General features: G+C 43.8%; 1 pseudogene; it reads right to left on the reverse strand.

The window, feature by feature from the left end:
- Positions 1-630: 630 nt before the first annotated feature.
- LOC123811271 lies at positions 631-1,099 on the reverse strand (annotated as a pseudogene).
- Between the last annotated feature and the right edge of the window lie 22,711 nt (positions 1,100-23,810).

The following is a 23,810-nucleotide window of genomic DNA, read 5'->3' on the forward strand; positions in this document are numbered from 1 at the left end:
TGTAATACCTGTTTGACCACCATCATAACTGTGTATGTGTGTTGGGGGGATAGTATAGTTTTTTTCATTTCCTCTGCTCCATAATTTTTTTTTGGCCTTTTAAAACATCTAACTCTTACTTTCATTGTTTTTTTCTACTATTTATTTTCTATTTCATTTATTTCTGTTCTAATTTTTATTATTTCCTACCTTCAGCTAACGTTGGACTTAGTTTGTTGTTCTACCTACCTGCTTGAAGTGTAAAGTTAGGTTTGTTGATTTGAGATCTTTTCAATGTGGTCATCTGCTACTATGAACTGCCCTGTTAGTACTGCTTTGGCTGCATCCCACAGGTGTTGGTATGTTGTGGTTTTGTTTTCATTTGTCTCAAGATATTTCTCATCTTTCTTGTGATTTATTCTTTGACCCGTTTGGTTGTTTGAGAGTGTGTTGTTTAATTTCCACATGTGAATTTTCCAGTTTTCCTTTTGCTACTAATTTTTAGTTTAATTCCATTGTTGTTGGAAAAGATACTTAGTGTGATTTTTTTTTTCTATTCCAGACAATGAAAGGGAAACTTTATTGAGGTCCCAGGGCCATGAGGTTGAGGCAGAAGGCTGCCCTGTGAGTCAGGGAGGTGGTGGAAAAGCCTTATTTAATCTTCTCCTTGGAGCACAGGTTGTTGGTGTGGCTGTACTTCCTGTGGGAGTTGACAGCACCAGGAGTAACACTTGCAGCAGATCATCTTATCACACTTGTACTTCTGGGTGAGCTGGCAGAGGGAGGGCTCGATGATGCTACCCCACAGACAAAGCACCGAGTGTTGGGTGGACTCTTTCTGAATGTTGTAGTCTGAGAGAGTGTGGCCATCCTTCAGCTGTTTGCTTACAAAAATCAGTTTCTGCTGGTCAGGCAGGATGTCTTCCTTGTCTTAGATTTTAGTTTTGATAGTCTCAATGGTGTCACTTGGCTGAACCTCGAGGGTGATGGTCTTGCCTGTGAGGGTCTTCAAAGATTTGCTGGGGAGGTTGCTCCACCATCTTGTTGAAGGGATACTTAGCGTGATTTCAATCTTCTTAAATTTGTTAAGACTTGTTTTGTGACATAACATGTGATCCATCCTAGAGAATGTTCCATGTGCACTTGAGAATTTCAGTCTCTGAATTTATCCTTTTTTTTTAACACTTTGTCCAGCAACGTTAGGACTAACCAGCCAACATTATTATATTCACTGGTGTTTTGTGTTTGTCTCAGCTTATGATAATAATGTATGGGCTAGAAATGCTGGACATTTCCCTGACTGGAACCAATGTTATGGCTGGAAAAGACTTTGTGATTCTTGCTATGATTTCAGGATGCACCACAGCACCAACTATCAGGGAGCTTAAAACAAATTATTACTTATAAATCCTGGAGAGTACCTGGCACACTCAAGGGCCATATAGCAAGTTCATGGGTAGAGAGAGGAGGAGTGTGGACCTGGAGCTCTGCCTTTATAGGGGGCCAAGGGTGGGTTGCCTAGGGTTTCACAAATTTATTGGCAAATTAAAAATACAAGAGCCAGAATTAGGGTGTGGGAAGGGGAGACCAGAGTCACTGAAACAGTCAGTTATCTAGGTTACCCAGGGTTCTCTAAAGGGCGACTCTATGGTTGTGGTGGCCTGGCTCTTTGTCTGTGTAGCTGGCTATGTGTTTATTAGAGATGGGTGCCTTGGCAATCAAAAGCCTTGTAATGTCAGGCACTACATGATAATCAAAAAGCTTAATGTTAGGCACTTACACTACAGTTAGTTTTCCAAAAATGTTTCTTCCAGTGCCATGCTTCTCTAAAAGGTTGATTAGAAGAATCCAATGCAGATATTTTGTGTATCTCCATTGCCAGGCACTCTGGGGACTCTTAGTGCTCTTTTTTCTACTGGAGATAGTCACCAGCATCTTTAAATCTAATCAGATAGCCAATTAGAACTCACAGAACCAACTTGGAAAACTCACCCTTAAAATTCTGTTTTTCTAGAACCACTCTTGATACCAAATTTTATATTAGGATTTTCCAGAGAGAAGCAGAATCCATAAGACTTAGGTTTTTGTTGAACAATGTCTTCATTCTTGCCCCAGTTCTTAATGTGCATTTTCATTGTGTATAAAGGTCTATGATGCCTGTAATTTTTCTCTCAGCCCTTTAAGGATATTGTTATACTTTCACCTGGCTGAGTTTTTTTGTGACTTCATGATGATAATTTGTGAGCCTAAATATTTCTGATCTTACTATGAAAGATTTGTGTTGTGGGTGTTTCTCCAAAGAATTGAATAAATTCATGTTTGGAACTAAGATTTCGTGGACCATGCAGTAAATATTACTTCAAATGCCAAACCTTCCTGGGGACAGGTGTATAATTACAATTTACTAGGGGGAAATCACCCCATTATGGGGAGTTTTTGATGTATAAGTATCCCTATGTGCTCCTATTTTTGGTGGTTAAAGTTACTTTATACCTTCTGTTTCACTGAGGGTTTCCATCATGCATGGTGTCCTAGATCTCCTTCACCACTGCCCTGCTCCACTCACACCCAGTCTTCTGGCTTCAAGTAATTTTTGAATCCCAAAGTCCCAGGTTGTTAAGGTTGGCATCTAAAGCAGGAAATTTCTGGTTTTGTTTGTTTTTAGAAATGCAGCATTTCATTAACCCAACTGTTTTCACAATGAAACCATTATTGCCACAATTATTGATATAACTGGAAGAGAGCTGAGGCCTTTTCTTCCCTCCCTCCCTTCCTTTTCTTTCTCCTTTTCCTTGTATGAAATTTACTTTATCTTTGTCTATGTATGTTTCTCCTTTCTGAAGTATTTAGAAACTAAATTGCCAACAACATGATTTTCATTTGTAATGTCATATATCTTATAAGAATATGTATCAGCATGTATCTTTTATGAGCATGTACATTCTCCAACTTATTCAAGCCAAGAAATCTATGATTTCAACAATAATATTATCTAATATAATCTCAGTTTTAATTTATCTGCAATGATCCCTAAGTGTTACTTCCAGCTCCACTGTCCAGTTCCAATCAGTGGTTATACATTGCATTTTTTCATCCTATCTCTTAAGTCTCCTTCTATCTAAGATGATTTTTCTACCTCTTTCTGTCTTTATGACATTAACATTTAAGGAGTCCAGGCCTGTTTTCTGATTATTTTCTTATGTTTAGATGCAGATTAAGCATTTTTGGCAATAAATCTATATAGAGATGTGTAATTTTCATTAAGTTACATGCAAGAGACTCAAGATGCCCACTTGTTTTGTTTTTCCTAAAGCTCAATTTGTTTGCTTTGTTCACATGTTGTCCAAATTTCCTCATTATAATTAACAATCTCTCCTTTGGACTTAATAAGTAACCCACAAATATTTTGTTTTCCAACAGCCTTTCATCTACCATTTTTGGACTCCTCTGATGATCCTCGCCTGAATAATTATTGCATTAGTACTTACAAAGTGGTGTTTTCTAAATTCTGCTATTCCTTCTACATTTGGTGGCTGGCATTTTTATGAAAAAGAAGAGCTTTCTGTTTCTACCTCCCATCAAGGCAATCCACCCCCCACCTCATCTTCCCCACTTCTCACCTCCCTGTCCTGTAGTAATCACTGCTTTGTTTTTTGTCATCCTTGACTAGTTTTACCTGTTCTTGGTTGTCATTTACATGAAATCATATAGTTTATAACATTCTTTTCTATCTGACTTCCTTGCTCCATGTTTTGTGTGATTGAACCATGTTGCATGCATCAGTAATTTGTTCTTTTTCACTGATGTTGTAGTATGAATATACTACAGTTTGTTTCTCCATTCTACTGTTGATGAGTATTTGAGGTGTACAGTTTTTGGCTATTCTGGATAGAACTGCCAAGAGCATGCCTGGTAGTTTTATACTTTTCTCTTGAGTATCTAAGTCTAGGAGCAGAATTCCAGGGTCATAGAGCAGGCATTTGTTTAGCTTCAGAAAATAATGTCAAGTGGTTTTCAACATCTCTATCAGCAAAGCATCAGAGTTCTAGTTTGTCAACACTGTAATTTTAGCCTTTTAAATTTTAACTATCTGGTTTATGTGTAGTGGTCTCTTGTATGATTTTAACTTTCAATTTTTCTGAGAATTAATGATATGGATCACCTTTTCAAGTGCTTCTTGGACATTTGTATACCTACTTTTAAAAGTGACTACTCAAGTCTTTTATTCATTTTTTAAAAATTGGTCTCATTCACTTGTGGAAGTTCTGTATATATTCTTGAAACAAGTCCTTTGTTAGATATTTATACTGAGAATGTTATCTCCATCATTCTATTGTGATGAAATGTGGGAAGTGAAGGCCAAGCACACTGGCTCCTCTGTCCTTTCTTTTGCACACAACCTTTTTTCTGTCATGGTATGAGGTTCCAGGCTCTCCTGATTCTTTCCTTGCACCAAATCTGAAGTCAGCCATTCTCCTACGATCCTTAGCTCCTCCTAGTAAGGAATGATTCTTTGTTTGTTTTGACATCTGGAGATGATGCCTGTGTTGTTGTTTTTTTTTAATTGAGATATAATTGTAGTAGTTTTAGGAATACAACATAATGATTTGTTCTATGTATTTGAGGTCTGTCTAGTAAAAGTCAAACCATTCTTAAAATAATAAGAATCATTTATGGGACATCGATGTAACCTGGCAACCAAGGAGAGTAGACTAGAATATGCATGCGTGAACAATGACGACTTCACTGTTCTAGTCAGTAGGGGCAGTAGACACCATTGAGTGAGCATGTGTACTGTGTGGCCATTGTATTCAAATGACTGAGTAAGTAGAGCAACAAGTCTGCATTAAATTTTGCATTAACCTTGAACATTCCTCCATGGAAACTATTCAGATTATTCAGAAGGCCATAGCTATGGGTAACTAGTGATTGGCAGCTTCATCACAACACGCCTGCTCATGTATTACATCTCATGCTGAGTTTTTTGGCACAACATCAAATCACCCAGGTGACTCATCCCTCCTACAGCCCAGATTTGGAACCCAATGACTTCTGGCTTTCCCCCAAACTGAAATCACCTTTGAAAGACAAGAGATTTCAGACCATTGATGAGAGTCAGGAAACTACTATGGGGCAACTGATGATGATTGGGAGAATTGTGTGAGATCCCAAGGTACCTTCTTGGAAGGGGACTGAGGTGTCATTGTCCTATGTACAATGTTTCTTGTATCTTGTACCTTCTTCAAGAAATGTCTCCATTTTTCACATTACATGGCTGGATATATTCTGGACAGATCTTGTATTTTGTAAGATATCACCACCAAAAGGTTAGTTAACATCAATCTCCATATATAGTCACAAATGTTTTTATTATACTCAGAAATTTTAGATCTACTTTCTTAGCAACTTTAAAATATACAGGACAGTATATTATTTTTATTGAGTTTATTGGGGTGACCATTAGTTAATAAAACCATACAGGCTTTAAGTGTACAATTTAACAAAACATTATCTGCATACTGCATCATGCACCCATTGCCCAAAGTAAAGTCTCTTTCTGTCTCCATTTGTCCTTTGTCCTCTTCCACCTCCCCTACTGCCCTTTCCCTCTGGCTATCACCATACTGTTGTCTATGTCTGTGTGTTTATGTATATATATTTTTGTCTTTTTTTGTTTAATCTCTTTACTTTTTTTTTCACTTAGCCCTCCTCCCCTCTGACAGCTGTCTGTATGTTCTGTATATCTATGTTCCTATTTCTATTTTCTTCATTAAATTACTTTGTTCATTAGATACCACATGAAAGTGAGATCATATTTGTCTTTTTCTGACTGGCTTATTTCACTTAGCATAATAATCTCTGGGTCAATTTATGCTCTCACAAAAGGTAAGATTTCCTCCTTTTTTTTTTTAATGGGTAAGCAGTATTCCATTGTGTAAATGTACCATGGCTATTTTTTTAATCTTCACTTGAGCATATGTTTATTGATTTTAGAGAGAGGGGAAGGGAAAAGAAAGAGAGAGAAGTAAACATTGATGTGAGAGAGAAACATTGATTGGTTGCCTGAGCCACCTGGCCAGAGCTGTACCACAGCTGTTTTATCTACCCATTGACTGATGGACACTTGGGCTGTTTCCAGATCTTACTTATTGTAAATAACACTACAGTGAACATAGGGGTGCATATATTGTTTTAAACTAGTGTTTTGGGTTTCTTTGGATATATTTCCAGAAGTGGAATCACTGGGTCAAAAGGCAGTTCCATTTTAATTTTTTAGGAAATGCTATACTGCTTTCCACAGTGGCTGCACCAATCTGCATTTCCACAAACAGTGCACAAGAGTTCCCTTTTCTCCACATCCTCACCAGTATTTACTGTTTGTTGATTTATTGATGATAGCTATTCTTACTAGTGTCAGGTGATTCTCATTGTGGTATAAATTTATACCTCTCTGATAACTGGTGATGTTGAGTATCTTTTCATATGTCTATTGGCCATCTGTATGTCCTCTTTGGAGAAGTATCTACTGAGATCCTTTCCCCAATTTTTATTTGGATTGTTTGTTTGTTTTTGGTGTTGAGTTGTATAATTTCTTTATCCATTTTAGAAATTAACCTCTTATTAGATATATCACTGGTGAACATGTTTTCCCATTCAATGGGTTGCCTTTTCATTTTGTTGATGGTCTCTTTTGCTGTGCAAAAACTTTTTAGTTTGATGTAGTTCCATTTGTTTATTTTTTCTTTTGTTTCCCTTTCCTGGGGAGATATATCAGTAAAAATATTGCTATGAGAAATGTGTGGGATTTTACTGCCTGTATATTTTTTAATTTATTAATTTATTTTAGAGAGAGAGGGGAAGGGAGGCGTGGGGGAGAGAGAGAGAGAGAGAGAGAGAGAGAGAGAGAGAGAGAAGAGGGAAACACTGAGTTGTTGTTCCACTTATTTATGCATTTGTTGGTTGATTTTTGTATATGCCCGGACTGGGAATCAAACACACAACCATGGCTTATTGGGATGATGATCTAAACAACTAAGCTACCTGGCCAGGGATCACTGCTTATGTTCTTTTCTAGGATTTTTATGGTTTTGTAACTTACATTTAAATTTTTAATCCATTTTGAGTTTATTCTTGTGTATGATGTAAGTTGGTGGTCTAGTTTCATTTTCCCATCACTGTTTATTGACAAGAATGTTTTTACTCCATTGTATGTTCTTGCCTTCTTCATCAAATATTTTTATGACTGTATTTTATTTATTTGTTTTTTTACCCTTACTTGAGGACATGTTTATTGATTTTAGAGAGAGTGGAAAGGAGGGAGAGACAGAGGGAGGGAAACATTTATCAATTGCCTCCCATGGGCCCCAACCAGGGACCAAACCCACAACCCAGACATGTATCCTGCCTGGGATTCGAAAGTGCAAACTTTTGGTTTACAGGATGACACTCCAACCAACTAAGCCACACTGGCCAGGGCCTTTGTCAAATATTAATTGACCATAAAGGTGTAGGTTTGTTTCTGGGTTCTCTATTCTATTGCATTGATTCGTATGCCTATTCTTATGCTAGTACCACTCTGTTTTGATTACTATGGCCTTGTAATATAGTTTGATATCAGGTAGTGTGATACCTCCAACTTTGTTTTTCTTTCTCAAGATTGCTGAGGCTATTTGGGGTCTTCTGTGTTTCCATATAAGTTTTTGGAGTGTTTATTCTAGATCTGTGAGATATGCCATTGGTATTTTAATAAGAATTGTGTTGAATCTGTAGATTGCTTTGGGTAACATGGACATTTTAATGATGTTAATTATTTCTGTCCATGGACACGATATATGCTTCCACTTACTTGTATTTTCCTCAATGTCTTTAATTTTTTTTTTTGATGTTTAAACATGAAAGTATAAATATACAATTTTTTATAAATAAATTCTGGGATGTTTTTGGGTCCCCCCTCACATGCTGTGTCTGAGATATGTTCCTCCAAACAAAAGAAAACCATAAAAGCCAACAGGAAATCTCCATACACTTAGTCAGACTACTTAGGAGGAGTAAATAGATAGTCTATATCTAGTGTTTTCTAGTTCCACAATAGAACTTTGTCACATTAATAGTGAAAACTTATTGTATAGTCCATGCCTTAGCACTAAGAACTTCCCCTAGAGATTTTGGATCTAGCAATATAGACATACAAACATTCATCATTTACACAAAACTTCATCAAAAGACCTTTGGACACACAAGCAGAGGAACAGATTTCCTTTCACCCTTCCCATTAATTTTTTTTAACTTCATTTTGAAATAATTACACTTAGAAAAAAGTTTCAAGAATAGTACAGAAGACTCCCTTATTCAAATCTACTGTTTTTTAACACTGGCCACATTTCTCTCTCTCCTTTTATATAAATATATTCTATTTTTAGTATTTTTTCTATTTTTGTGTATTTACTCATTTTAAAAAAGATTTTATTTATTTATTTTTAGAGAGGGAAGAGAAGGAGGGAGAGAGAGAGAGAGAGAGAGAGAGAGAGAGAAAGAAACATCAATGTGTGGTTGCTGGGGGTCATAGCCTGCAACCCAGGCATGTACCCTGACTGGGAATCGAACCTGTGACACTTTGGTTCACAGCCGGTGCTCAATCCACTGAGCTATGCCAGCCAGGGCCTACTCATTTTTTAAAAAATATATTTTATCAATTGTGCTTTTGCAGTTATCCCACTCCTCCCCCCCTTATTCTTCTCTGCCATGTACATGGCACCCCACCCGAATTCCACCCCCTGGCCCTGCTTAGTTCATGTCCATGGGCCGTACATATAAGTCCTTTGGCTTCATTTTCTATACTATTCTTGACCTCCCCTTATTTTGTAACTATCATTTATGCTTCTTACTCCCTGTACCTTATCTCCCATTCTCCCCCCACCCCCTCCCCACTGATAACCCTCCATGTGATCTCCATTCCTGTGATTCTGTTCCTGTTCTAGTTGTTTGCTTAGTTTGTTTTTGTTTTTGTTTTTTTTTAGGTTCACTTGTTGATAGTTGTGAGTTTGTTGTCATTTTATTGTTCATAGTTTGACCTTTGTTTTCTTAGATAAATCCCTTAACATGTCATAGTAATAAGGGCTTGGTGATAATGAACTCCTTTAACTTGACCTTATCTGGGATGTACTTTATCTGCCCTTCCATTCTAAATGATAGCTTTTCTAGATAGAGTCATCCTGGATGTAGGTCCTTGCCTTTCATGACTTAGAATACTTCTTTCCAGCCTCTTCTTGCCTGCAAGGTTTCTTTTGAGAAATCAGCTGATAGTCTAATGGGAACTGCTTTGTAGGTAACTGTCTCCTTTTCTCTTTCTGCTTTTAAGATTCTCTCCTTACCTTTAATCATAGGTAATTTAATTATTATATGTCTTGGTGTGTTCCTCCTTGGGTTCAATTTATTTGGGACTCTCTGAGGTTCCTGGACTTCCAGCAAGTCTATTTCATATGCCAGGTTGGGGGAGTTTTCCTTCATTAATTTTCCAAAAAAGTTTTCAATTTCTTGTTCTTCCTCTTCCCTTTCTGGCATCCCTATGATTTGGATGTAGAAACTTTTAAAGTTGTCCTGGAGGTTCCTAAGCCTCCCCTCATATTTTTGAATTCTTGTTTCTTCATCTGTTCTGGTTGAATGTTCATTTCTTCCTTCTACTCCAAATTGTTGATTTGAGTCATGGTTTCCTTCCCGTCACTGTTGGTTCCCTGTATATTTTTCTTTACTTCAGTTTGTATAGACTTTACTTCTTCCTTTATTTTGCATCCATACTCAATAATTTCTGTATCTTGATTACCAGTGTTTTGAACTCTGCATCTGATAGGTTAGCTATATCTTTGTCCCTTAGTTCTTTTTCTGGAGTTTTCATCTGTTTTTTTCATTTAGGCTGTATTTCTTTGTCTCAGCACACCTGTTACATTGTAAGGGGCAGAACCTTATGTGTCCACCAGGGCAGGGCAACCCACTTTGCTGTATGTGGGTTATGTCACTGTATGTGGGGGAGGGGTCTGAGAGGGAACAATGCTACTTGCTCAGCTCTTGCCCCACTGTTGAGTCACTTCCCCTGCTACCCACAAGCAAATTGGCCCCTTCTGGTGCTGATTTCTGGGTGGGTGGGTTTGTGTACATTCTAGGACCCTGTGAGTCTCTCTAATGAACTTTCCTGTGAGGCTGAGAGTTTCTCCCACTACCACAACTCACACAGGTTTTTCCAGCCACAGGTTTTGAGGCTTTCTCTTCCTGTACTGGAACTCTGGGTTGTGCAGTCTGTCTTACGCCCTGGTTGTTCCTCACACACAAATGTGGAACCGCCAGTCACCACCTCACCTGCCTGGTCCTCCAACTACAGCCTCGCTACGTGTTCTCTCTGCCCCGGCTGCTGGTTTCCACCTCTCCTACCAGTCTGGATGAATGTTTCTTCCTTAACTCCTTGGTTGTTGGACTTCCATACAGTTCGATTTTATGTCACTTGTTGTTGTTTTTTGTTTTTAAGTTTGTTATTATCCTTCTTTTGGTTGTACAAGGGGGTAAAGTGTATTTACCTACACCTACATATGGCTGGAAGTCTCTGGTTTTGCATTTTTAAGAACTGCCGTGTCTTTCTCTTTGGAGTCACCAGGGGGCAGTCCACTGGGGACCTTAAAGGGGTAAGATCACAGATGATACCCTAGCTGTCTGGAGCCATGAAAAACTGTTTTTCTTATGTCATCACCACTCACTTTTAAACAAACAACATTACTCATAGCATTACCTACTTAATTCACCAGGCTTAGCTGAAAATAACTTTTATCTTTTTCCAAAAATTATATCTGGGGTGCAAATGTGCCACCCTTGTAGTAATCATGACTACGTGCTTAAGGGCCCTTTGAAAACTGGGTGGAAGAGGACTTCCCAAATAAGGAAATGTAATCTCCCTGTGTGGCTGACTTGTGGCATGGTCTCCTTCAGAGGAGTTTGGAAATGTCTAAATGATTCACCTTCAGTAGTTCTTCCCTCACAGACTCATGTCCCCCAATTTTTTATTTATCAAAGAGCCCACTTTCCTGATAATTACTAAAATTTGTTGAGTATTTGCCATGTGGCAAGAACTGTTTTAAGTACTGGGTACGCATTATATCACTTCTGCTGTAGGAAGTAGGGATTCATAATAAACCCAATATTCAGGTGAAGTAACAGGTGAAAGGGGTTCTGTGATGTCCCAGTGCCAGCAAAAGGGAGCGGGGCATGACGTTGGCTGTCAGACTCCAGGGCCACAATCAAGCCAAGGGGGCCCGGCCTTCCCTAGTCTGGCGTCAGAGTAAAATTATAGGAGACATGTTTCAGCTAACATTTCTGTAACATCATTTTGATTTCCAACCTGTATGAACTCTGGGATGGCTTCCCCAGCCCAGGGTGTGTCATTCTAGGTCGTCCCATGGACTTGCTGGCATTTCATTCAGAACTCCAGCCTGTCTGTCACAGAGAATTAGGTGGTTGGTTGGTATCTTAAGACTTGTCTATGGAAAAACAAGAAAATGACTCTGTTTTCTTGTCATTACTCAGCTCATCTTTGTACCCCAATCCCTTCAATTTAGGCTGCTGCTTTGTCCTCCTACTTACTCTGAGCCTGCGCAGGGCCAGTGAGCAGCAGCACATTGGCTTGTCACCCAGTCTCCAATTGAGTCAGGTCTGGAAGGTTGTTGCCATAGAAACAACCAAAGGTCTCAGGATAGGGGAAGATGACTCTGACCCTTGTTTGTCATGCAGAAAGGAGTATCTGCTGGAAGATGCTGGGTGGATGGGGCTGAGGGAGACTCTTGGGAACCCAAAAAGGAGAGGCCTTGAGGCCTTCTGGCTGTGCATGGAGGTGAGACTGAGACCCCTTGCCTGTAAATGTACCCTTTCAGGAGTGTCCAACCTGTGGCCCGCAGGCCACTTGCAGTTCAGGGTGGCTATGAATGAGGACCAATACAAAATCATAAATTTACTTAAAACATTATGAGATTTTTTGTGATTACGTGTTATAATGTATTTAATGTGTGGCCCAAGACAACTATTCTTCCTCCAGCATGGCCCAGAGATGCCAAAAGCTTAGACACCCCTGCAGGTGATTATGTCCCAAGCAAAGTCTTCAGACATGAAGAAAGAGTGAAGAAACAAAATAGAGTAACCATGGCCATGCTCCTAAGTTACTATAGTCAAATAGACTGAGGCATGAGGAAATGATTCTACTCTTATTTTAAGTAGCCTGGGGAGGGAACTTAAACTTTGAACTTTCCAGCTATGTCTGTGTATGTATGTGTGTGTGTGTGTGTGTGTGTGTGTGTGTGTACCATATTTTTGGACCATAAGACACACCTAGATTCTAGGGGAGGAAAATAGGAAGAAAAAATTTTGAAGCAAAAAATGTGGTAAAATATTTAATAACACAAATAACATAATATTTCACCAATGTAAATGTAAAGCTATGTTCGGACTATAAGATCCACCCCCCCTTTCCTCCTAAATTTGGGGTGGTGCATCTTATAGTTTGAAAAATATGGTGTGTGTGTGTATAACATAAATATCTAATATTTATATTAGATAAATATATATCTAATATAAATATCTATATAAATGCTATAGGTAATCCTCTGACCACCCCCTGAAGTATGCAGGAAAGAATGTTTCAGACCACCCAGCATGCATTGTCCAGCCCATCTGACATTAGGCTGATACCTGGACTATCCAAAGGTTAAGAGGGGAGGATCAATTCTTCTCAAAAATCCCATGCCTCTTGTGCTGGGTCAGTCAACAACAGAAAACCTGTTCTGAGCTGTGTGCCAGCAGGCCTGCTCCGTGTTCTTCCAGTGATGAAGAACTACTTTTCAAGTTCAGTCAGAGGAGAGGTCTGGACATAGGGACAGTCTGAGACCTCGGAGCCCCAGGCCTGGCCTGGAGGCACTGGGGGAGACCTGGCTGGATGGTGCAGTCAGAGGCTTAGCTTGGAGAAGTACATGAGGGTCCTTGGGTAAAGACACAGCATGTTCAGTGGCAGAGGGATGAATGCACAAAGAACTGACATGCTGGGAGCAGGGACAACATCAGTATCTGTGTCCAGGGATAAAAAGGAGTGGCAGATGTTTCTGGAGTTTGTAGTTGATTATGAGAGGTTTGACCCTAAGTTGTGAAGATGCCCAGAGTACCTGGTCTCCACACTGGCTGTGTTTAGTTAGAATAGTCCAGGAGATGCTTCAATGACAGGTTAACTCCTGATCTCAGTGCCTAGCCTGACAAGGATTGATTTTCACTCTGGTCAATGTCTGATGCTGGCCAGGGCTGGTGTGTGTGTATGGGGGTGTGGGGTGAGGGGTGTTGGGTTTGGCAGCTCTGCCAGGGCTCGGAGTCCAGGCTGTAGGAGGTGCCACCATCCTGAGATGTTGCCATGTCTACCTGTGGCATCAGGACCTCCAGCAGGGGAAAGAAGTAGTGACTTTACTGCTGCTTAGAGCCCATTCACCCAAATTAGTCACATGCTGTCCCCCACAGCCATGAGGGAAACTGGAAAATACAGTCTCCCTTGATCTCCAGAAGGGATGGGAGGTGGGGTTGGATGAATGTGGAAAGCTGCCTTTGGAGCAGTGGTTGACAGATGCTGGGGACAGAACTTTATTAGGGGTATAAGCACCCAGAGTATTTTAGTCAGAGAGTGTTATGATTAGATGGGTCACCCATGAGTCACACTTCATAATGATGTAGGGTCTGGGGTCTGTAGACATTGTGGATTCACTTTCTGTTTTGAGAGATTAAAATTGAGCTCTTTATACCATAGCCCTCATCACACCAAAACATCTGTGTGCTGAGTTAATTCTGTATTCAGGGTTGGCCTAACTGATATGTGTGCTGTGACTGAATCCTCTTTCTTGTTATGTCATGTAATTTCCCTTGTTTGATAACATGCATAATTTACTAGGCAAAAATGGTTAATTATATCCAAATACCTTCCATAGAATTTTCGTTTATTCTAGAAACCCACTCCCTAGACACCCCTCCTCTCTTCTCACACACTTACTGCTCTTCCTCACCCTAGTCTGGCTGGGTCATCTACAGGCTTGCTGAAAAGCCATCATTCTGAGCTCTCTCTTTGCCTCTCTTAGCTTCACTAGTTCCTGATACTGGTTGCCTGTATCTTTCTTATCTGTGGCTTGTACCATCATTTTGGGGTGAACACATCTTCCAGGAACAATTTAAATCGTTCACAACAGGAAATGAATCTGCAATATCTACAGTTCATAAATCTAGAAAAGCAGCATAAGCTTGTTTTTTAGAAATATGGAGGTGACTTCTGGCCAAGATGGAGGTGTAGGTAGATACACTGTGCCTCCTTGTACAACCAAAAGAAAGATGACAACAAATTTAAAAACAAAAACCAACCAGAACTGACGGAAACTCGAAATGTATGCAAGTCTGACAACCAAGGAGTTAAAGAAGAAACATTCATCCAGACTGGTAGGAGGGGTGGAGATTGGCAGCCGGAGCAGAGAGGGCTTGTGGCAAGGCGGTGGCTGGAGGACCGGGGTGGGCAAGGCAGCAGCTCATGGGCTGGGTGAGGTGGTAGCTGGCAGACTGGGTGGTCCCACATTCCCGTGCAGATAAACCAGGAGGAACAACTGGGGAGCAAGACAGACTGTGCAACCCAGGGTTCTGATGTGGGAAATAAAGCCTCAAAACCTCTGACTGAAAAAACCTGTGGGAGTTGTGGTAGTGGAAGAAACTCCCAGCCTCACAGGAGGGTTTGTTGGAGAGACCCACAGGGTCCTAGAATGTACACAAACCCACCAACCCACCCAGGAATCATCACTAGAAGAGCACAATTTGCTTGTGGGTAGCAGAGAAAGTGGCTGAAAGCTGATGGAGAGCTGAGCAAGTGGCATTGTTCCCTCTTGTACCCCTCCCCAACATACAGTTCCACTATGCAGAGACTTGGGTTGCCCCCCTCCCCCACCCCAGCAAATACCTAAGACTCCACCCCTTACTAGGTAATAGGCATGCCAAGACAAAAAAAAATGCCCCAAATGAAAAAGCAGATCAAAGCTCCAGAAAAAAATACAACTAAGCAACAAAGAGGTAGCTAACTTGTCAGATGCACAGTTCAAAAACATGGTGCTCAGGATGCTCACAAAAATGATTGAATATGGTCACAAAATTGGGGGAAAAGTGAAGGCTAAGAAAAGTGAATTAAAGGAAAATGCACAAGGAACCAACAGTGATGGGAAGGAAACCGGGACTCAAATCAACAGTTTGGAGCAGAAGGAAGAAATGAACATTCAACCAGGACAGATGAAGAAACAAGAATTCAAAAATATGAGGAGAGGCTTAGGAACTTCCAGGACAACTTTAAATGTTCCAACATCCACATTATAGGGATGCCAGAAAGGGAAGAGGAAGAACAAGAAATTGGAAACTTTTTTGAAAAAATGGTGAAGGAGAACTTTCCCAATCTGGCAATGGAAATAGACTTGCAGAAAGCTCAGAGAGTCCCAAAGAAGTTGGACTCAAGAAAGCACAAACCACGGCACATCACAATGACATTACCTAAGATTAAAGGTAAGGAGAGAATCTTAAGCAGCAAGAGAAAAAGAGACATTTACCTACTAAGGAGTTCCCATAAAGCTATCAGCTGATTTCTCAAAAGAAACCTTGCAGACAAGAAGAGGAAAGAAGTATTCCAAGTCATGAAAGGCAAGGACCTACATCCAAGATGACTCTATCCAGCAAAGTTATTTAGAATGGAGGGGCAGATGAAGTATTTTCCAGATAAGGTCAAATTAAAGGAGTTCATCATCACCAAGTCCTTATTATATGACAGTTTAAAAACACTTATCTAAGAAAAAGATCAAAACTATGAACAGTAAGATGACAACAAACTCAACTACCAACAACCGAACCTTAAAAGGAAAAAAACAAACAAAAATAAACTAAATAAATGACTAGAACAGGAACAGAACTAAGCAGTGGAGATCACACGGAGGGCTAACAGTGAGCAGGGGGTGGAGTGGAATGGGGGGAAAGATACAGGGAATAAGAAGCATAAATGGTAGGTACAAAATAGACAGGGGGAAGTTAAGAATAGTATAGGAAGTGTGGAAGCCAAAGGACTTATATGTACGACCCATGGACTTGAATTAAGTGGTGGGGGGAATACAGGTGGGAGAGGCTATGCAGGACAGAGGGAAATAAAGGGGAGGAAATAGGATAACTGTAATAGCATAATCAATAAAATGTATTTTTAAAAATAGAAATATGGAGGTGATATGAGAAAACAGAATCAAGAGGGGAAAGTGTGACTGGGGCAGAGAAAGGAAGGGGACAGCTTTGCTGGTGTTCAGTATAATCCCTTTCACACGGTTTCATTTTTAAATCAACGTGCATGTGTTATTTTGCCAATAGTTCAATATTTTAGATAAAGGGAATCAGGTCTTTGTATCCGTTTTCTATTGTTGCTGAAACAATTCACCACCAGCTTAGTGGCTTAAAACAAGGTAGTAACTTTATCATCTCCAAGATCTGCAGAAGGCACTGAGGTGCACTCTGTTGCCTTTGGAGGCACTGCCCCACTCATTATCCCTTGTACTTTGACATCTCTGCAGCTTTCATTGCTTTCTCAGCAGTGCCTGCTCCACCGTCCAGTGTGTTTCAATGGCACTGTCCCACTGTCCTCTGCGTGTGGCAGGCACAGCTCTGATGTCACTTCACTTCATTGCTCAGCTGTCTTCTGCACAAGGAGGCATGGCTTCACTCACCTCTGTGCCAGGGGCACTGCCTGCTGTCCTTCACATTAGAGGCACCAGAGCTCTTGGTTCTCCATTTGGATGTCACTGATGCAATATCCTCTGCTTTCGGAGTCACTGCTCCACAGTCTTGTGTTTTTGAGAGAATTGCTCCAGTGTCCTCTGCATCTGTCCCACTCTCCTCTGTATTTGAAAGATTATGTCACTCATCTCTCTGTTCAGATGAAGCACTGCCCCACTGTTCCATTGTCCTCTGCACTTGGGTATCACTGCCCAGTGTCATCTTGATTTCAAGTCCTTCTCCCACTGTCCTCTGCATTTGGAATAACCAGCTGGAGTGAGGTGGGGATCCTCACTGTGGCTCTACTGCTTTAGTCACTGATCTCATCTGTCTTGCTGGCACATTAGCCCATCCCCAAGAGCTCTCCTATGGCCTTCCTGGCCCCAACAGTCCCACGGGGAACCAGCTGCCCAGACCTTGGCAGGGAGTTCTCTGCATGTCCAAACATTTTGGGGATGGGTGTTACTCCCCAAATCCCAGCTGGCCTGTAACCAACTGGAAGTTCCCCAAAGGTGCTTGTGGAGCTCATCTGCAGCCCAGACTCCTCCCTGCCCCCCCATCCTGGAACAGCTGAGGGACCCAGGGCTCTGCCTACACCCCCTTCTCACATGTACTCCCTAGACCTGCATTCACCTGGTCCCCAAAGCTTCATGGCACAGTATGTAGATAGGGAAGGTGGGAGTGGAGTTGGCTATAGACAGGAGTGGACTCCTGGCAGCCCTTCCCCAAGCCTCCATAGGAAACTTCAGGAGTGTTCAAGGAGGGGGTGTCCCTGCCCTCCAGGGTGAGACCTGTGAGAGAGCTGGGACAGCCCATGGCAGTGGCTCCCAGTCCACCTGGCCCACCAGGACCCCTAGGCTCCATTGACCTCACCCCACCCCTAGGGATTCACATTTAGTGGGGTGCAGCCTGGGCATCAGCAGGTGATTCTGGTGGGCAACTGGGTGGCCCCTCAGCTGTGTGGAGGTCTTCATTCTGCTCTTACCTGTTCTTGTTGGCGGAGCAGCAGAGATCCTGCTCAGGCGATATCTCCCTATGGCCCCAAAGAGACCAGTTCTTCAAATGGAGGGTTTGGGGACTTCATCTTGTCAGGAAGAGACAGTGTCCCATGGGAATGAACAGTTTTCCCATTGTCCCCATTCATTTCATGGGTAAGGGTATGTGATTTAGAAGCAGCCCCCCTACAGTTTATGTTGCTCTGTTGTTTTGGAGACACAGCCTGCTGTATAATTCATACCTACACATTGTCCTCGGGGTACATGCCCACATTCTATGTTTTGTGACACCTGAGTTTGAATCAGCAGTAAGCGTGCATTGCAACACCTGTCACAGGGGGACCCTCACTTTGGAGCTGGCCTTCTCTAATGGAGGCGGGGTGAGGGTGAAGTTCTTGCTGCAGGTCACCCAGAGAGGAAAAACCTTCCTTTGCAAAGAGGCCCAGAAAAGCCACCATCTAGTTTCTTCCTGTGCACAGCATCCTGCCTCCTGGGGGATGCACTTCTGAGGGGGTGCTGCAGGGTGCACTAGTGCCTTTGACCTCTTGGGTGTCAGGGTGGTCCATCTGTCCTCTCCCCTGGTCTTGGGGGACTGGGACAACTTCAGCCCCGTCCTCGGTCTGGGAAGCGCACACAAGAAAGGGAAATGCTGCTGGGAGTGGAGTCAGGAGAGGACTGGTCCGTGCCATCCTCTTCCCTTGGAGGCTGTGACAGGTCTTGGGTGGCCAGGGAAGCTTTTAGTAATCTTCCCAGTCCCAAGAATAGAAGATCAGAGAAACAGCAGGTAATTATGCCTCACAGACTTAAGGAAAGAGGGAGAGCTAGCACTGATAAAGAGGGCCTGAGAACGGCTTTTTTGTCCTTCTACCAACTGTGACTGTTTCCTTTCGAAGTCAAGCTCTTGACGGGCAGAGCCTGCTCCCTGATGCTCATGGACAATAGCAAGGCCCCCACTGCCCTGAGGCTCTGAAACCAGACTTTTGCTTGTCTTCTCCCCTAGGGACCCTGACTACTAGTGCCACAGGTGAGGAGGGAGCTGACATCAGAGTCAGAAGTGGCATGGGCCCTGACCCTGGAGAAAGAGGGTGGTGAGGAGCGGGTAGTAATGAGGAAGATGCTGTCTTCTCAGCTGACACTGATACCAAGTCTTGAATATGTGATAACCCTCTGGCCCCAAGGGGACTCTCCTGGCCATGCAGAGGGTACAGAAACTACCCTGGGGCCTGGACCACCAGGACTGGGTTCCTCGGCTGACCTGAATCCCCTACAGTGCCTTTCTAGAGGACCTATTCAGTGCTGGCTGCTGCTTCTAGAATATTATCCTGCCACAGTGACCCTGTGTGCCTGAGCCTTTGCCCTCCTGGCTCTGACCACTTTTGACTAAGGGGCCTGCCTAAAGTCCCCAAATGCCCATGGCCTCCTGGGCCATGCCCAAGTGGCCCTGCAGGAGCCACACCTGCCTTCAGTGGTTGTCACAGAAACGCTCCAGCATGTTGCTGAACCCCCATGCACATCTTTACTGCTTGACAAGGCTTGTGAAGAAGTTTCCAGGGATGAGGAGCCGCTTCCCTGTCCCGCCACACCCCATCCTCACAGGCTCATTCACCACCACACCCTCAGATTTCAGTGTAGAGCACTTCCACCTATCCTGGTACCACATTCACTTTCAGACTCAGCCTGCAAGAAAATGTTTTCTTTTAATGTTTTGAAAATCACTTTCCTCTAGTCCAGGCAGACATTTATGGAGAATGGTCATGTGCTGGGCTCTGTGCTGGGGAGACGGACATGTGCACAGGGAACGTGGACACAGCTGGAAGAGACCCCTTACTCTGCTGGGAGGGGCCAGCACCTCCTACAGAAAAGACCACCAAGCCAAGTCTTAAAGGATGAGGGAAATGGGGTAAAAGAAAGGCATGGAGGACAGGGACCCCATGTGGGCAGAGAAGGACAAAGGGCAGTTTGACAGTGACAGTGAGCACTAACAGGAAATTGCCAGGGGACTGAGAGGGCCCAGTGTGAAGGCCCTGGTGGGACAGACGTTGGCTCTCACTCTCATCCTGAGGCTATGTGACACCAAGGAGCCACATGGTCTGACCTGCATTGTCCGTGGTGTCTTGTGGAGCCAGGCTTGGGAGGTGGCACTGGAAGGACACAGCTGATTGGCTGGATGCAGGAGTGAGGGACAAGAAGTCAGGGGTGATTCTAGGCTCATGGTGGTGGAAATTCTCCAAAATATTCTCCCCAAGGTCGACCTTCATTCCCTTTCATGGGATTCTCAACCAAAGCTTTTCAGAATGACAGGGTACTCAAGAATTGGAAAATTTTAGTTTAAGGTAAACAGTTATAAGCTTAGTAAGTAATGCATATGTTAAAGCTATTGTTTCCGAAACTACAGATAAGGCCCATCCTGGCTCCTAGGAGAGATAGCTGACCTCCTGGGGCACTGCTAAAGATTACCGCCTGGGGACAACTGGAAGCATCTGGGCCTTTGTGTCCCAGGGAGAGATGGATGACTGCCCGCCCCTGGAACAGCTAACTGCTCAGGGCGAGAATGCTGCAGTTTCTTTCACCTAACTCTCCCTGAATTTCAAAACCCCTCACTGCACTGTGTTTATTCCCTGTTATAAAAAAATGTTGGCTTAGAAAGAAAATGTAAGATGGTCTGTTAGGGTATGAACCCATCATCTCAGATCGCTGGCCATCTGAATAAAGCACCCATAAAGATTCAATCCCTGTTTCTGTTTATTGGGTTTGGCACATGACAAGCAGTACAAATGCTGGTGTCTTTTCCAGTTTCGAGAATGACATTCATCGGGTGGCCTGTGTGTTTGTTGGCTTTTAGAGCAAGAGTTACTCTCCCACAACTGTGACCAACACCAATACCTCCTTCTCAGAGGACTGACCCCACACACCCACTGCCCAGTCATGGCCCAGCAGCTGTGACTGCACTGTATAAGGCTGTCAGAAAGCTGGATTGTAGTGCCCTGAGGGATGCTGCCTCCAGCTGGGGAAAGCCAGATTCAGAATGTGGCCTGGGTGCTGTGGGCTGTGTTGAAGGCTACCTGGGAGAACAGGTTGCTGCTGATTGGTAGGATGGCCTACTCTGCCTTGTTGGATGCAGAGGATCCCAGACAGCATGCTGTGGGGAGAGCCTGGGCCCAGACAGACCATCTGAGACAGAGCAAGGAGCACATGATCTAGGCTCTGAGTCCCCAAGGCTCAGTTCCAGCTCCCGCGCTTGAACTCTTCAAATGCCTCTAATCTCTGCTATAAATTCTCATTTTTCAGATCCTTCAGCAGTCTCAGCAGGTGTTTGCTTCTTGCCATTGAAAGAGAGTTCACTATAGCAATGTCATGCATGCTCTAGCCTTGGTGATCTGATGGATGGGTCTCTGTCCCCTTGGGTTGGTTTGCTACCTATTCCCAGGGCACAGGACAGACACCTGAGGACAGCAAAAAGAGGAGTCAGCCCTCTGGCCTGATGATTCTGAGGACAGCTGGACATTTCCTCCTCTCTGTTTCCAGTGGGTGGCCACAATTGGCGTCCTCCCAACTGCTTTATGAAGGGCAGAGTCCCTCCCCTTGTCTGGGTCTCTCCCTTCACGCTCTCTTCTCCCACCTCAGGGCTGTAGGATATGGGGACTACCAGACTTCTGTGAATGTGTGTCAGGGGTTGGGAAAGTTTCCCCAGGAAGTGTTCCCAAGGTAACCAGGGTTAGTGGATCTCAGGTCAACCAAAGAATTTCCAGGGCAGAGGGCCCCAGGGGGTAGTGGGAAGAAGGGACCTGCAGGTATGCCAAGAGTAGGTGTGCATAAACAGAAGCAGCAGAACAGGACCCTTCCCGCTGCTAAAAGCACTCCAGCCCTGCTGCTGGGGCCTGGCTGCTGTGAGTGGGCCCAGCCCCAACGCAGCCCATGTGCTTGTGCTCAGCCTTCCAAGGAATTCAGTTAAACCAACAGTTTCATCCCCCCTCTGCAGCCAGGGCTGGTCCCTGAGCCCAGCCTGCTCTCCTGGTGGGGCTGTGGCGGAGGAGGCGTCTGGGGCTGGCTGGCCAGTCAGCTGATGGATTGTTCCATCGAGATCCTGCTTGGGAAGGGGAGCCCTGGCATGGCCACTGACTGCTTAAGTTCTCTTCTTTCTGCCTCATTTTGTCCACCTGTCAAGTAGGAAGATTCAGTGTCTTCATCAACCCTTCTGGCCCTGAGCTAAGATCAAGGTTTGGTACATTTTGTTTTTTCCTGGAAGAATCCTGCCTCGGAGTTAGGAAGCGAAAAAGAGTGGGAGACAGAGCTGGAGGCCTGGGCTGCTTATGGCTCACAGCCCCAAGGGTTTCTTTCTTGCTTGCTCGCTCTTTCTTTCTTTCATATTATTTATTTTTATTTTTAGTGAGAGAAACGTTGACGTGTGAGAAACATCTATGATTTCCTCTCGTGCACCCCCAGTTGGGGGCATGGCCTGCAACCCATGTGCCCTGACAAGGAATCGAACTGGTGACCTTTTGGTTCTCAAGCTTGCACTCGACCCACTGAGCCAAAGCAGTTTGGGCACCCCAAGGGTTTCGAATGCTGCCCCGGAAACTGCAAGCTCAACTCCACTGTTCCCAGTGTACCCAACTCAGAAAATACAAAAAAGCCTAAATGGTCGCTACCAATTGTACCACAGGTGGACTAGATCCAGCTGGGAAAGGGTTCCTTCCATCCTGCTGGTGGCAGAACTGAACTCAGAAGGGTTGCCGGGGGAGTAACTCTTCTTTTTAATTAAAAAAAAAAATTTGATTCTATAGAGACGGGAGGTGGGGGAGAAAAACAGGGAGAGAAACATTGATCAGTTGCTTCTTGCATAGCCGAACCGGCCACCCAGGTATGTGTCCTGACCAAGAATCAAACCAGTGACCCTTTAGTTTGCAGAACAACACCCAAGCAACTGAGTCACACTGGCCAGGGGAGTAACTTTTTAACAGCTCACATTGGAGGAGGAGAGAAAGAGGAGGGACAGGTAGGTTCTGGGGAGAACAGCCCCTCCTGATGGCAGCCTCCAGGGGACAGGGCTCCTCCACAGGTGCTGGGCTTGTGTGGGTCAGCCCAGACAGTGACAGTTGGACACAGCCTGCATTTACGCAGCACAGTCTCAGGGCACAGTGGTCAGGGGCCTGCTGCCACTCGCTGGCGTTGGGCCTCCAGGGGCAGTGCTGGCCCCGACCACCGCCCTTCCCCAACCTGAGAAGCCAGGATGCCCTCAGCCAGGCCCTCAGTGCAGCCCTGATCCTCTGAGTAGCCCTTTGATGAGGTTCATTTCCTGTGTGCACCCCATTATTAATAGGACTGTTCCTTCTACGACTGCACTTTTTGTGCTCTGCTTCTCAGAACACTGTGGGGCAGCATGGGAAAGGTAAAGACACTGCTGCAGGCTTGGCCCTGACTCGGACTTAAGTGACCCCACTATGAGCAACAAACAATTCCTGTGCAAACTTACCCACCTCAAAACCAGGGCAGCAGCCCCTCCCTCCAGGGCTCCCAGGGAGGGGGCTGCCATGGGAACTCGCAAACTCCATTACTTCTTTGCACACAAGCAGCACGTGTTCAAGGCAAAGAAGCAGTAGAGGTGAGCAGAAGAGAATGAAACGGCCCAGGATCTTAGCCAGATCTACCCAGAGGTGATCGGGGTTTTACATCTTCCCTCCGTGTACTGTTACATGATCAGCCATTTGCACTCATTAGTGCATTGTGGGTATCTCTCAGGTCAAAAGAGCCATTTCCACAGTATTTTCTTTAATGACTGCTTGGTGTATAATGTGAGACACTCGTTTCACTGATTCCTTTGTCCGGGTGGCCATCAGGGGTGTTTTGGTATGATGAATGATGCTGCCAGGATCATCCCCATCCACGTAGCATTATTTCCCCAGGACCTGCTCAGCCACAGGCAGCCTCCTGGTATTGGGCACACAGCCATTTAGAAAACAGAGGCCTGTGTAGACACATCTCTGGGCATAGCCTTGATCAGCT

The sequence above is a fragment of the Phyllostomus hastatus genome, unplaced genomic scaffold (genome assembly GCF_019186645.2).
Source record: "Phyllostomus hastatus isolate PE091 unplaced genomic scaffold, TTU_PhHast_1.1 phas_scaffold_78, whole genome shotgun sequence".
Taxonomy (NCBI): domain Eukaryota; kingdom Metazoa; phylum Chordata; class Mammalia; order Chiroptera; family Phyllostomidae; genus Phyllostomus; species Phyllostomus hastatus.